Source organism: Cydia fagiglandana, chromosome 19 (genome assembly GCF_963556715.1).
Source record: "Cydia fagiglandana chromosome 19, ilCydFagi1.1, whole genome shotgun sequence".
Taxonomy (NCBI): Eukaryota; Metazoa; Arthropoda; class Insecta; order Lepidoptera; family Tortricidae; genus Cydia; species Cydia fagiglandana.
Genome location: NC_085950.1, coordinates 8,631,904 through 8,640,854, shown reverse-complemented (window position 1 = coordinate 8,640,854; position 8,951 = coordinate 8,631,904). Strand labels below are relative to the sequence as shown.

General features: G+C 38.7%; 1 protein-coding gene across 1 annotated transcript in view; it reads left to right on the top strand.

The window, feature by feature from the left end:
* The first annotated feature begins 914 nt into the window (after nt 1-914).
* The window catches only part of LOC134673760 (calbindin-32), a 153,392-nt gene continuing 145,355 nt past the window's right edge, over nt 915-8,951 (top strand). The window contains exon 1 of the mRNA XM_063531780.1: nt 915-1,218. The gene's annotated coding sequence lies outside the window, so the exon portion shown is untranslated. The remainder of the gene's footprint in view (nt 1,219-8,951) is intronic.

Sequence of the window (8,951 nt, the reverse complement as noted above, 5' to 3'; positions counted from 1 at the left end):
TTGTGAGCTGATATATTTAGTAAAACATATGTAATTTGTTTTATTAATATTAAGAGTTAAAAGGTTGGTTTTTAGCCAAGAAGACACTTTACTGAGACCTGTCTCAGCCCTTTCAAACACAGTCTCCCAAGATGGACCTTCAAAGACTATGACAGTGTCATCCGCGTAAGACAAAGTGTGCCCACACTGTATTCGGAGATTTGTCAGTTCGTTAATATAGAGTAGAAACAGTGTGGGCCCAAGGATAGATCCCTGGGGGACGCCGAATGTTATGTCTGCCTCCTGGCTTATATAGTCACCTATCTTGACTCTCTGGGTTCGCCCCTGTAAATGGTGATGTCTTAAAGATGTCTAATAGATGTCTATTTCATAATCAGAATCGAGCCCTGGGTATGGGTATCCGATCCGAGTAGACCTCGGGCCGAATAACAAACATCCAAAGATAAAATTAACTTTATTATTTCTTCTCAAACCATAACAACGAAAAACATTATCAAATAATTATTATAATTCCTATGTAATTTTATCCATGCACGTTTCATAATTCCAAAACATTAAACATAGAAATGGAATTTCTTATTCAAGAATTTCCAATTTCACCAACGTAAGCAAACGTCGGAGCTAATTCTCAAATGTTTCTCAACATATTTAGTGAATTCCCGAGGCATTTAATATACAGCAGGAATTTCTATTCCCGGGTCACTACATTATTTGCAAAAAGAGCCCATATCTCTAAGATACTGCGGCCATAACTATTCACGGAATGCACAATAACCATACCATAAAACGTACTCTATGAGACAATCCCGCAAAAATTTTCAATAGTATCCAAATGAGTACAACAATGAACATCTAAACGTAATCCTACTAAGTAAAAAACTACAATAAATACTCGCGAACTGTCTGGAAAAGCAGCTTTATAATTTTGTTGGATGTAACGCAAACAGGGTACCAAAGACTTTTCCGTTAAGCGGCTATAGAAAGATGGTTATTTTTGAATGGAAAAGTGGCGGAACGGAGAGCTTTTGTAGTTGGTAGGGTATTCAGCTCTGTACAGCCCCGCCCTCTCAACAACCCCTGGGCTTTCATTCATTCCCGGCCCGGTCACCGCGCGCGTCGCCTGCGGCCATTTTAAATCGCTCGCGTAAAAATAAACATTCGAAATTTGAAATTGAGTTCCGCTTGCATGGCTGTTTTCGTGACGGTAGAAGACTAGAGGTAAGTGGGAAGCTATAAAAAAATGGCGGTTATTTTTTTTTTCGGCCACGTGTTGACATTGGACTAAGGCACGGCATGTTCTGAATGTTTTTCTTTTGACACCTCTAAATATTAATGTGTTAATTATTAGGTTTGGCAGTGGAAGGGTTGTTTGGATATAGTTTAATAGAATAGAATAGAATAGAATAGAATATTCTTTATTTGCTTAAAATATGGTACAATGAGTTGGTAAGGATAACATATATCTGTGCTTAAACATATTTTGCTAGTTTAGCATGCAAATGTACACTTAAACTAAACTTAACTAAATACCTATTTAACCTAGTCTACTCAATATTATCTAACATGCAAAACAGGTCATCTGTAGCGTAAAACATCTTAGTTTTTAGCCAACGATAAAGTTGTGCTTTTAATGTTTAAGGTTTAGGCTTTAACTATTTACAAAGACACCTACACACGATCACGTGGTCTTATATTATTTTTATTTTAATAAGTGGTTAAAAACATTATTTATTTTCATGGATCAGGGAAATTAAAAATAATAATCACAATAAATACAGCATAATTATCATATTGACGACATTTAGGTACCCGTTCTTGGCACTCTTGGCAGCATGTCTTACAAGATATATTTTATTAAATTTTTTTGCACACTTTTTTGGTGAAACAGTTTTACTATTTATCCAGAAAATGGTTAATATTGTATAAAATATTACCTATTTGATTTTACTTACATACATATCTGTAGTGCGTACCTTTTTAATTTACAATAGATATACTTAGTACTATTTAATAGAACAACGGATAGACAGACAGACATGACGAATCTATAAGGATTCCGTTTTTTGCCATTTGGCTACGGAACCCTAAAAAACCATTACTTGTCTATTGATATTTACTCTCACAATAGACGTACTACCTCAATATATCGCTCTTTCTATAATCCATTTACATAATGAATGATTAAGTAATTTACTTAAGTATATTAAATGAATAAAATAATATGCGTTTTATTGACGTCACCTCAAGAGTAGATAATAATTAATAACGTTTTTCGTGCTTGCGTGCAATAATTTATTTTAAATACCTAGTCTACATTCCTACTGTAATAATTCAGAAGTAGGTACCTACTTTACCTACTACCTATAAGGTAGGTAGGTACCATAAAAAGTTTCAGTTAATTCGAGTGCAAAAGCTCTCGACGACTTTTAAGCTTTGACTAATGCAGAAAGTTTGACAACTCTCGTCTCACATACATTCGTACGTTATTATAGCCCTGCAGAAGTTTGAGCACTTTTGTCTTTGTATTATACCTAGGCATTAGTATATATGTGACGGATAATTTTAAGACCCTTGAGATTGTGGCAGAGCCTTTACGTTGTGTTTTAAAAAAATGTGTTGCAAATACCTACGCATCTAAATAACTACATTTGTCACTTTAAAGAGTATAGGTATGTTTCAGCAATTTATAGCAGCCATGGTTACTCTGTCTGATTACCATCAGATGGGCCGTATGCTTGTCTGCCAATGTTATTTGTAATACTGGTTTCGGAAAAAAATCTCGGTAGGTACAGCAAAACTTATCTCCTCAATGTACCTTAAACAAAGACAATTAAGTATATTTGATTATGATTCAAGTGAAAAAAATCAAATAATCATAGCGCATTATGTGTATAGACAACATACATACATACATACATATAATCACGCCTATTTCCCGGAGGGGTGGGCAGAGACCACGGATTTTCACTTGCTACTATCCTGACATACCTCTTTCGCTTCCTTCACTTTCATAATTCATAACATTCCTCATACACGCTCGCCGGTTTAGGGTGATCTTGACCTGGCCTTTCTTCAGAATTTCCCCGATCTGATCAGGGAAAATCCGCCGAGGTCTACCCCTTCCAACTCTAACTTCTACTTCTCCCTTATACACTCTCTTTGTTAGCCTTCTTTCACTCATTTTTTCCACGTGTCCAAACCATCTCAACATACCTTTCTCAATTTTGATTGAATATAATATATGAATATAGGAATCAATATGCAATGTCATCTCATTTTGATAACACTCGCAGTGCATCTCGTATTGACGTATATGGCATCTCATTTATTACATGAGAAAAATGCTCTGGGATCAAACTAAAATAAATTTGTAAGTCCAAATGCCTATTTCGCGAATTGCGCTACCGCTATAAATATCCCTTACCCAAACCTTCCCGATTGTTCTATTTCCATCTGTTCCCAACCCCAAGACGATCGGTATTTATATCGACTGTTCGTAAACCGTATTGCAAAGGCATTAAGGTCCATTATCAGTTAAAAGGGGTAGTTGATACAAAATTGTAGTTTTATACTTTGTGATTTTTTACAGATTTCCATCAAGGGCCAAACCAAACCATTCAATTAGGTATGCAAAAAACGACAAAAAGATCACGTTTGGTGTATGGGAGCCCCACTTATATAAATATTTATTTTATTTTGTTTTTAGTATTTGTTGTTATAGCGGCAAAATCTGTGATAATTTCAACTGACTAGCTATCACGGTTCATGAATTTATAGCCTGGTGACAGACAGACGGATGGACAGTCGGACAGCGGAGTCTTAGTAATAGGGTCTCGTTTTTACCCTTCGGCTACGGAACCCTAAAACCCGGCGTGGTGCCTATTTTGTTCCTGCTCAGCTTTCCCGCGGCGCGCCATATCTTTTGTTTCCTTCTAATTTCCTGGCTTTACGCCCCCTTTTAAGAATCTTACTGTCAGTATTCGAGTCACGAGTTCTGTGAAAAGCGCCGCTGAATGTTAATATACAACCAGGGTCCCTGGGAGCCAATAGCCTGAAGGAATAACCGCGTACTTTTGGTGATATACTGATGACATTCAATTTGACACAGAATATCGGTAGTTTAGTATTCTAATTTTAGGGTGACCATGCATATCGTAAATAAATTTGTTTTTTTTTTCAACACGAGTAGAAAATTAACGTTAATCTCACTAATACTGATACAAAACAGTTGCTTATAATTTACAAAATGCGCAGTGTTAGTCCTGCTCACGTCTCCTGAATCACCTGTATAACCGTTGTAAAACAAGTCCCAAGGTCACACGATCGTGGAGGCCAGTTCACAGGTCCATTACGGGAAAAGCTCCAATTGCTGTGCACGATGGCGAATCGTCATTCGGATCCTCTTCAAAACTACGATCCACAACAGCAATAACGCATTCACTGCCACCGACGCATATATATGCGTCGGTGTGACTTTCACCCTGTGCCTTTGACGCACAGACGCGTTCATAATATATAGTGACAGCAAAGTGCGGCACCTGGTGAATGTCCAGGAAAAGAGGGTGGCAGTGAATGCGTTAACTTCTTCTGTGCGCATTGTATGGCGTCTTTGTGGGTGCGTATTATCAACTAGAGTGTGCGTGGTACGAAAACGATCCATGGTTTTTCGATTAACTTGCTTAGATGGACGATTATGTCGACCGTAAAATGGACGTAGCACACGGTAAGTTTGGCTAACACAACCATGATTTTCAAAATAAACTTGCACAAATTGCAAAATCGTTGTTCTGAAGTATTTTGAAAATGGCAAAACTTACTGACCACAAATATCCCGCCAACTATAAAATTGGCAATCACTAGAAACAGTGTTGCCAATTTAAAAACCAAACCTCTAAATAACCTCTAAAAAATACATCCTTTACAAATAAAAAGTGTCCAGAAAAGTTAATAAAAATGTCTTGCGTGGTATGTCACCTGCGTGCTCTGTTAACCTTGACCGTCAGAATTCATATTTCGCGTTACAAGATAAGAGCTGGCGGCTACCTCGCACAACGTATCAGTATTGCGATACAGCGGGGAAATGCCGCCAGCATCCTTGGTACAATGCCTCAGGGGCCTATTTTAGATTTAAGCTAGTTATTAATTTCGTTTAGTTGTACCACTGTATATATATTGTATGTAAATAAATGATTACTTTAGGACGACTTAAATTAAATAAACTGTTATGATTTATATATACAGGGTGATCAATCTAAATGGGTCAGTATGGAGAAGTCAGAAACTATAAGAGATAGCAAAATCTGTTCTTAGGAACCATGGCTTCGATTTTAGATTTAATAATAATGGCATTCAATTTTTTTTTTAAATCTATCATACATAACCGGGATTCGAACATGGTCAATATTCTTGTTGTTTGTTTGTATGGCAACTTTTAAACGATGCGTGATAGGTGGGGGGTGCTCGACCAAATATCATAGAGGGTCCCGAGACAAAACAAAGTACATAAAAAAAAATCAAAATGGCCGACTTTTTTTTTATTTTTTCAAGTTGGTCCGAGCGCGCTGAGATTCGGCATGTGGCGAGCCTGGGGGCCCAAGATTACAATGTCAAAATAATATTTTTGGAAAAATTCAAAATGGCGGCGGACACGTAAAATTTTCAAGTAGGTTAAACGAGCCCGAAGGGCGAGATTCATGCTGGGAGGCCGAAGGCCGACCCCGGTGGAAGGCCGAATGCCCTGAGCCTCCACCCCGACTCCCAAAACGCGAGGCCGAAGGCCGAACTGCGTGAATTCGGTGCTTCCAAGCGTTCTACCAAGTTAACTGTCTTGATGACCGAAGCCGGCGGGCCGAATGCCCCACGGCGAAGCGTCGAGGCTTGCGAAGGCCGAAGGCCGAGCTCTGCGTAGGGCCGAAGGCCCGAAGCGTCACACGAGAGGGGGAAGTTGGAGCTTAAACACGACCCAACACTTTTCCTATTGGGAGTCGCTTTTTGGGCGTCGGGGTGGAGGCTTCGGGCCTTCGGCCCTCCACCGGGGTCGGCCTTCGGCCTCCCAGCCTGAAGCTCGCCCTTCAGGCTCGCTTAACCTACTTAGAAATTTGTCTTTGCCCGTGTCCGCCGCCATTTTGGAATTTTCCAAAAATATTTTTTTGACATTGTAATCTTGGGCCTTCAGGCTGGCCGCATGCCAATTCTCAGCGCGCTCGGACCAACTTGAAAAAATTAAAAAAAAAGTCGGCCATTTTGATTTTTTTTAATGTACTTTGTTTTGTCTCGGGGCCCTCTATGATATTTGGTCGAGCACCCCCCACCTATCACGCATCGTTTAAAAGTTGCAATACAAACAAACAACAAGAATATTGACCATGTTCAAATCCCGGTTATGTATGATAGATTTAAAAAAAAAATTGAATGCCATTATTATTAAATCTAAAATCGAAGCCATGGTTCCTAAGAACAGATTTCGCTATCTCTTATAGTTTCTGACTTCTCCATACTGACCCATTTAGATTGATCACCCTGTATATAGATAAAATTAAGATAAAATCGAATAAGTAAATTATTTCCGTACTTAGTTAGGCATTTCTTCAGAAGATGTTATTACCCGTGAAATTCCTTTTTAACCGACTTCCAAATCCCAAAGGAGGAGGTTATCAATTCGGTTGTGTTTTTTATTATTATTTTTTTTTTATTTATTTTTTATGTTTGTTACTCCATGTCTTCGTCATTACTGGACCGATTTTGAAAATTATTTTTTTGATTGTATGTATATGCATACAGATTGGTCCCGTTTTTGTCAAAATCCAGTTCTGATGATGGGATCCATGAGGAATCGACGGAACTCCTCAAATCTTAAAGGCATACAAATGGTGATTTTTGTGTTTTTATTAACAAATCAAGCATATACATTCAAAAACGTGACATTTGATGAAGTGGAACTGCTGATGATGATCAGAACGGAACTCTTCAACGACGCATAGTTCACCTTTGGCGATTTGTCCTCTTCGTTATGTTTGTTAAGCAAGTTAAGTTTTTAAGCCACAATTTTATCAAGCTTGAGTTCTGATGATGGGATCCATGAGAAATCGAGGGAACTCCTCAAATTTTAAAGGCATGCGTATAGAGATTTTTGTATTTTCATCAGAAAATCAAGCATTTTCATTAAAAACTGTCGTATTTGATGAAGTGGAACTGCTGATGATGATCAGAACGGAACTCTTCAACGACGCATAGTTCACGTTTGGCGATTTGTCCTCTTCGTTATGTTTGTTAAGCAAGTTTAGTTTTTAAGCCATATTTCTGTCAAGCTCGAGTTCTGATGATGGGATCCATAAGGAATCGAGGGAACTCCTCAAATCTTAAAGGCATACGTATAGAATTTTTTGTATTTTCATCATAAAATCAAGCATTTACATTAAAAACTGTCGCATTTGATGAAGTGGAACTGCTGATGATGATCAGAACAGAACTCTTCAACGACGCATAGTACATGTTTGGTGATTTCGAATTTCGATTTTGACTTGGACTGGGACCCGGACTCATACCCGGATCCGGTTCGGACCCGGACTCGGACTCGGACTCGGACCCGGACTCGGACCCGGACTCGGACCCGGACTCGGACCCGGACTCGGATCCGGACTCGGACCCGGACCCGGACTTCGACCGGGACTCGGACCCGGACTATGACTCAGAGACCCGGACCTTGACCCGGAAAACCACTATGATACCTAAACTAAATAAACCACTATGATTACCTACTATAAAATGTGGGTATGATGATGCCAAACCCCTCCCGCTCAAACTCCCGTACACCGCACCGCATGCGCCGTTAAGTGGGTTAGGTTAGGTTTGAACTGCGATCCTCACAGAACCGAACAAAAGTGGGTTAGGTTTGGTTAGAACTGCGAGTCTTACAGAAACTAAATGCTACTAGAAAAGTGGGTTTGATTAGGTTCGAACTGCGATCCTCACAGAACCGAACTGCTATCAGAGAAGTGGGTTAGGTTAGGCTAGATAACTACGACCCTTACGGAAACGAAATGCTACTAGAAAGTAGGTACTGGTTTTACCTCCTTTTCTACATAGTGCACCATTTACCATAATCTTTCACCGGGCCCCATAGAAGTCGGTTTTTTTTTCTTAAAAATTATACAAAATTATGTTTATTTTGTGCAAAGTCGGTTTCTTATTTTTATTTTTTTTATTTTTATGTTTGTTACTCCATATCTCCGTCATTACTGGACCGATTTTGAAAATTATTTTTTTGATTGTATGTATATGCATACAGATTGGTCCCGTTTTTGTCAAAATCCAGTTCTGATGATGGGATCTATGAGGAATCGACGGAACTCCTCAAATCTTAAAGGCATACATATAGTGATTTTTGTGTTTTTATCAACAAATCAAGCATATACATTCAAAAACGTGACATTTGATGAAGTGGAACTGCTGATGATGATCAGAACGGAACTCTTCAACGACGACGCATAGTTCACCTTTGGCGATTTGTCCTCTTCGTTATGTTTGTTAAGCAAGTTAAGTTTTTAAGCCACAATTTTGTCAAGCTTGAGTTCTGATGATGGGATCCATGAGAAATCGAGGGAACTCCTCAAATTTTAAAGGCATGCGTATAGAGATTTTTGTATAATTTTCATCAGAAAATCAAGCATTTTCATTAAAAACTGTCGCATTTGATGAAGTGGAACTGCTGATGATGATCAGAACGGAACTCTTCAACGACGCATAGTTCACGTTTGGCGATTTGTCCTCTTCGTTATGTTTGCTAAGCAAGTTTAGTTTTTAAGCCACATTTCTGTCAAGCTCGAGTTCTGATGATGGGATCCATAAGGAATCGAGGGAACTCCTCAAATCTTAAAGGCATACGTATAGAATTTTTTGTATTTTCATCATAAAATCAAGCATTTACATTAAAAACTGTCGCATTTGATGAA